The sequence below is a fragment of the Rhinolophus ferrumequinum genome, chromosome 14 (assembly GCF_004115265.2).
Source record: "Rhinolophus ferrumequinum isolate MPI-CBG mRhiFer1 chromosome 14, mRhiFer1_v1.p, whole genome shotgun sequence".
NCBI lineage: Eukaryota > Metazoa > Chordata > Mammalia > Chiroptera > Rhinolophidae > Rhinolophus > Rhinolophus ferrumequinum.
The window spans coordinates 57,709,367-57,716,702 of record NC_046297.1 but is presented as its reverse complement, the minus strand read 5'-3'; positions in this window follow the sequence as shown (position 1 = coordinate 57,716,702).

Below are 7,336 nucleotides of genomic sequence, written 5' to 3'. Positions count from 1 at the left end.
AGGGTGTGGGTGAAACCTTTTGAATATACACCTCCAATCTTCTCCACCTCTTAGTCATTGCTTTCTGATATTTAATGTGTGGTATGTATTTAATAAGAAATGAAAAGTTTTCTGAATTGATTTGTTTCACTAATGAACTTTCTGTGTTCAGGCCTCAACTGGTAGGGAATGATCTTCCTATTTTAGTTTAATTTCTGCCTAACATGTCTCGATAAGCACTTTAATAACCTTCAAAGGGAAAATGTCTTCAGAGAGTTCATCGTGGAGATGTTTAGGAGTTACTGTGTTTCCTCGAAAATAAGACCTAGCCGGGCAATCAGCTCTCATGCGTCCTTGGGAGCAAAAATTAATATAAGACCCGGTCCTATTTTACTATTAGACCGGGTCTTATATTAATTTTTGCTCCCAAGGACGCATGAGAGCTGATCGTTTGGCTGGGTCTTATTTTTGGGGAAACATGGTATGATGGGACCCCCAAATTTTAAAGAATAAACTTAAAACTACTTTGGAGTTTCTAAAAGTGCTAATGACTCAGAAGAGCCTCAATTGGGTTTGTTTAAAAAAATTGCCACCAAGGGGACAACTTTGCTTTGTGTCCCTTTCAGCATGTTGCTTGATGGACGAGGTCTGACAATTAAGTTTGGGAACTTGTTGTAATGATGTTGCTAACCTTTTTTTGATATCAGAGGGATTATTCATTATGAATTTGTACCAACTGGACAAACAGTTAACCAAGTTTACTATTTGGAAGTGCTGAAAAGGTTGCGGGAAAAAGTTAGACAACCTGAACTTTTCACCAGCAATTCATGGCTCTTATATCACAACAATGCACCCGCTCACGTAGCACTGTCTGTGAGGGAGTTTTTAGCCAGTAAACAAATAACACCTGTATTGGAACACCCTCCCTACTCACCTGATCTGGCCCCCAATGACTTCTTTCTTTACCCGAAGATAAAGGAAATATTGAAAGGAAGACATTTTGATGACATTCAGGACATCAAGTGTAATACAACGACAGCTCTGATGACCATTCCAGAAAAAGAGTTCCAAAATTGCTTTGAAGGGTGGACTAGGCACTGGTGTCGGAGCATAGCTTCCCAAGAGGGGTACTTCAAAGGTCACCATAGTGATATTCAGCAATGAAGTATGTAGTACCTTTTCTAGGATGAGTTCATGAACTTAATTGTCGGAACTCGTATGTCACGTATCCCTGACTATCTCCAACCATCCCTGTTTTCCCTTATCTACCTGCTTCACAATGACCAGTGGAATGAAAGAAAAACAAATGTCATTGAAAACTCTTCTACTGTAACGTATTATTTTCTTGAAAATGAATTTCTTCCTAGAATGGTTCTCCCTTCTCATGACAACTACACAATCCTGTTTTCTCCTGCTAATACCAGTTTCCTTCTAATGCAGACAACATCTCTGGAATCAAAGGAAGAAAAGCACTCTTCTTCATGCTCAGCCCCCCCGACTCTGTCTTTTCCTCCACACAATTGACCACGAGCTCTTACCAGTTTCACTTCTCTGCTCTTTACCCATCCTGTATTCGTGGTTTCCTGACCTCCAACATGACTCTTACCTTGCACACAGTCTTCCTTTGGACCTCATTTTTTTGAACATCAATGTTCATATTCATGATACTTTCAACAGTCTTGCTTCACAACATCTGGATCCATCTTATTTCTTGGACTGTCATTACTGCCATCCCTTGAACGCTGACTTTTTCTCTGATGACTGCATCCTATTTGTCTAACTGTCCTTCATGCTCAGTCTATTGGCCTCTAGCACTTCACTCTTTCCTTATTTTCCCATTGGCCCCATTCTGGCTTTTCTGGCTTCCCTATTCATCCTGTGCTCATGGGGAGGCAGTTTAGAGATGCTTGTATTAGTCCCAGATATTGCCTGCCCTCTTATATTTTATTATAAACTTACCCACACTGCCCCATATGCTTCAGCTTGGGCTCAGCCTACCATCTACATCTGCCTCTGTGATTCTGCTCTCTCCTTGTCCAGGGTTCCTGTAAGAATGTCATAATCAACACTCTCATCCCCATTACTAATTCGTGTTATTGAAACTTGACCGGGCCTTAGGAATTCCCAGTTGTCATTTCCTTTCTCCACCTCTCCCTCCATTTCTCTCCCTTATTATTTCAGAGCTTCTTTCACTTTCCCCGTTTTTATACCTGGCACAAGTAGACAACATGCCCAAATGAATGAATGCAAATCGAAACCATTCCAACCTTCTCTCCTTTCTCTTACTTCACAAGAACTTTTCGAACATCTAACCAGTAATAGTTGTTTCATTGAAAAGGACCATCACTCCAGTTATCCCAGACAAACATCTGGGAGTTTCCCTTGGTAGTGCCTCTCATGTCACATATTTAATGTTATATTGTCTGGCAGTTCTACCCTCTTATTCTCTAGGATATATCCACTTCTCTCCATTCCCACTGTTCTCACTCTAGCTCAGGATACTATCCCTTATCACAACAAATACTCTAACTGTCTCATTTCCCTCCTTTCTACACTCTACACTGCCATCAGAATGATTTCTAAACACAAAAATGATCATAGTCACACCTCTACTTAAAGCTCCTCTAAGATTCCCTACCATTTTCAGGATCAATTCAAAACACCCCAGGTGGTATTTGTGGTGTATAGCTTCTGATGAGCTCCTGGGCCACTCCAGTCCTATGAATTCACCTACAATTCCAATAATTCTCCTGCCTCCAGACCTTTACACATTCTCCTTCCTCTAATGGAACATCTTTTCTTCTTACCACTCTTCTACCCCACATTGAATTCATGGATAATTCCTTTGGGTCATAAGGGCATTTCTTTATGACAGCTTTTCTCTGGCCATTGAAGGTTATGTAGCCCCCCACCCCACCACCCAGTGGGGTTCTATAACCTGATGTGCTTAGTCTGCACAGAACACTTACTTCGCTACATTGAAATTGTATTTTCACTTGTCTCCTATCCCTTAGCTAGTGTTATGCTACAGGATATTAAATAGAAAAGCTCAGTGGAGGCACCAAAAGATAATAGGTATCAAATACCAATGTGAGCTATGAGTCAGACCACAAGAAGTTTTAAAGTGGGCTGATTCAGAACCCATTAAATAATCTAGAACCCCCTCACTTCTATCAAGACTATGGAAAGCTCAGGAATGAGGAAGAAGGTGATTTGAGGGAGAGCTATGCTGGGACTCACACTTCACTCCACCCCCCCCTTCTCCCATCCTGTGGGAAGTACCTGAGATAGAATCACATCACATAAGTAGGAGCTCAAGTAATACCAGTTGATCAAATAAATCCACATCTGAATTTCTCCGTTTCATCACCATTTCTCTCCTCCTTTCTCCTTGTTTCCTAAGAAGTGTTTTTCTCCTTATCCAAAGTGAAGCCCTGTAATGCAGGGTTCTAGTCCCCCTCCCAGCTTTTTCTATGCTGGTTGGACATAGGATATGGGGAGGCCAAAAAGGAATAACAATGGAGTCATAGATAGGGGAGTTCATACCACTATATTCTCCATGGCAGCTGGTCGAGACACAAAAGCAAACATGGACCAGTACCCCAACAGGGGTCTTCCTGCAACCCAGTCTTGCTGGTGGCCGGGCGAGACACAGGAAGTAAGATCCACATGATCCGCAATCCGCCATCCAGGCTTGCTAACCCCATTTGCTGGCTGCAACCCGCCATCTGATTCTCTGCCAACCAACAAACCGACCCCCTAGTGTATCCATGGCAGTTATATTAGTGGCTAATGGCTTACCGGTAACAGCTGATGGCCACCCAGCCACAGCGGATGGCCATCTGATTACAGCTGACGGCCGTCTACTACCCGAGCCAGCACCTTTCCACGTGAGGCGGAGAGTCTGGAAACTGCTCTCTGAGCCTCTGTCCCCACAAGCCCCACCGCAGCTTTTCATTATTTCCCCTTTGGACTTCCCTTAGGAAATTAATCCATTAATTTTCCCTTTTCTCTCTTTAGTTTTCCATTTCCACTTTACATTCAATCTTCCCCCTTCTATAAACATACATTCAAGCTTCCCTTATCATCAAAACCAGTGAGGGGGAAAGAAACGTTTTTCATTCTTGTTCTAGATGTCCATAAAAGCGGTATGATTTTGTTAATAATTGTTCTGGCAGGAGGATGAGATATTCTAGGAGACTGGGAAGAGGCAGCAGAAGAGCTTTCTGCTTAAAACAAACAATCCTTGAGCTTTCCATCTAACAGGGACTAATTCATGTGTCGATGAAGCCATCTATTACATTCCCAGAATCTCTTGGAGGATCCAGGCTACATGTCAATGAAAAGTAAGGATAAATGTGACCGAGAATGACACCCTGCAGACTCACCTCCAAACAAAGGAGCTGGCCTTCTCCAGGCTCCGTGGTAGCTGCCTAGGCCCCAGTCCTTTCAATGAGCAATCCTAGTCCAATGCAAGGCGTGGGCTCCAACCCCTGATGAAGGACTGATACTTTCCCAACCATACACCCTGACGTTGCCATTCCTACTGCTAGTTTGTCATATAATCCAAACTATAAGGTCTGGACCCCAATGCCCAGGGTGGAGACTGTTTTCCACCATCCATCACCACTCAACTGGCAAGATACAGCAGAAGCAAAGTTTCTAACACATATGTACTTCCACAGCATGGAATCACACCAGGGAGAATCCAGTGTTTCTTTAATCATGGAGCTTAAAAGTTCACAATTCAAGTGTGCAGTTTCTAGGCTCTCGGCCTCATGTGGAAAGGTGCTGGCTCAGGTAGTAAATGGCCATCAACTGTGATTGGATGGCCATCAGCTGTGGCTAGTTGGCCGTCAGCTGTAACCAGTGAGCCCTTGGCCACTAATATGACTGCCATGGCTACACAGCAGCAAATGGGAGGCTAGCAAGGAGATGATGGCTGAGCTAGCAAGCACGGATTGCAGTTAGCATGGTGGAGTGCGAGTTGCAGATTGCAGAGAAGCGGACAGCAGGTTGTGGATAGTGTGGCTCCTGCTTCCTGTGTCTCCAACCCAGCCACCAGTGAGTCTATAGCGGTATGACTCCCCATATCTATGGCTCCGTGGGTGTTCCTTTTTGGCCTCACCATGTCCTGTGTTCTTATGTGAGGAACGGGACCAGAAACACCGCAGGCCGCCGCGCACGACAAATGGCTGAGCAGGGTCCCTCGCACGACATCAAGATTTAGGGACATCCGAATCTTATGTCTGGCCCTGCTGCAATGAATGAGCAACTGGGAAGGGACACCTCTGATGCTAATTCTATCTCCATTAGTTTTCCCCCCAGTGAATGAGGCGTGTGTATGTATTTGCTCTAGTATTAAAGAATGTTAATCATACTTTTGTGTAAATTGTTTTAATCTGGCTTCTTTCCTTTTCAATGTGAGATCAGATATTGAAGATTGAAGAGCTTTTTATCCCTTTTTTTCTTTTTCATTACTTTTTTTTATTACATTAGTTTCAGGTGTACAAAAACAACATAATGATTAGACACTTACACTCCTCACAAAATAACTCCCCGAAGTCTACTACCCCTCTTACATAGTATATAGCTGTTACAATACCATTGACTATATTCCTGTGACTGTATACAGAGGGTGCCAAAAAAACTATATACACATTTTAAGGAAGGAAAAAACTGTGTTAAAATTGTAATAACATATACTGATAACAAAAGATGAATACAAGTCATGGTTGACTTCTGCAATTATAAGAGGTGCTCAAAGTGGTTACCATCAGCGTAATTTTAATACAGTTTTTTTTTTTCCTTAAAATGTGTATACATTTTTTTTGGCACCCTGTGTGTGTATATTTACATATATATTTAATTATAATTGACATTCAATATTATTCTACTTCAGCTTCAGTGCAGTGTACAGTGCAGCGGTTGCATTTAAGAGCTTTGAAGAGAAGGAAAAGAAATAATTGCAGAAAAATTGGGTTTTGTTTGAAGTGATGGAGGGTAAATGGTCCACCAGTGTCCCTGCATTTTGCTGCTTCTTCCCTGTCCAGGCCTAGGACCCACCTTATAAAACCTGCTAATCTACTTAGTTCAATAATTTTTCTGTGGTTTCACCATCCACCCAATTCTGTAGACCTTCTTGCTTTGGTTTACTTTTCGACGATCTTATTTCAACAACTCCTCGTCAGAATCTCACTTCTCTGCCTAGCTTCTACAGAATGACAACCTTTATAGATCACATCTGTGTGGTTTCTTCTGCAGACTCACCTGTCAGTACTTTCCTCGACTCCACACAGCGGAGCTCAAATGCCATCCTTCAAACCTAGGATCTATACAGCATGACTCAGTTCCCATCATTCCCTTGCTCCAGCGGTGCACTGGCAGATGTTTTACTAGAGGGGAGCTCTAGTTTGTAGCACATTCTGATTTCCGTGCTTCAAATGTTTCCACCATGATCAATTTCAAGCTACCGACATCAAGTCATTGGAAGTGGAGTTATGAAGAAGTGTGCAGCAATATACAGTGTTACCCACTGTACAGATATGACAAGTGTAGATAACATCAAGAGCATAGATAATAAAAAATAGTGAAATGGTTAAGAATTGTTGAGTATTTGTTACCTTTATTTCTAAGATACTTTATTTACTTATAAGCTTCTATAATTTAAATTTTAATAATGGCTAGGATTAATAAGCAGCCTGCAGGTTTCTCAAAATCTTGCAGTCAGCTCTCATGAGCTGGTACAAGCTGGCCCTAGCACACCCCTGCTTCCAGCCACCATTTGTCTAGGAAGCGGTGAGAGAAGTGGGTGTTTCAGGGCAGAATATACCCAGAAAATGAACGACTGTGGGTTTCCCCCAGATTGAAAATTTCTTGAAGATCTATCTGATAACACCACCCACACTCAAAACTCTCACACACATAATTACACACTCGTAGGAATCAGAGGCAGAAAGGGTCAGACTTTTGCAGCCCTGGATTGAACCTCCCAGTTTTACTCTCCTCCAGGTGCTATGTTGTTCCCTGTCCACTGAGCCACCAACAGTTGTGTGACTGAAGTAGAACGTGAAAATATGTTTTATATGTCATTCCTAAGTGACCCTACAAATTGGAGCTGTATGGGTTTGGTTGATATTTTGATTCCATGAATGGATTTAAGCATCAATATTCTGAATAAGTTTGTTATAATTCCACATATTTCTGCAAATCTATTTTAAAATGTATTTTTTCCAAATTCGTGTTTAAATATATTTAAATGATTTTCTTAAGACTTGCTTTTATTCCCAAGTCCTCTCTTCTCTCTTCAACCAGGCATTGCCTTAAGTCAGGAAATATGACATTAAAAGAGTCTAAG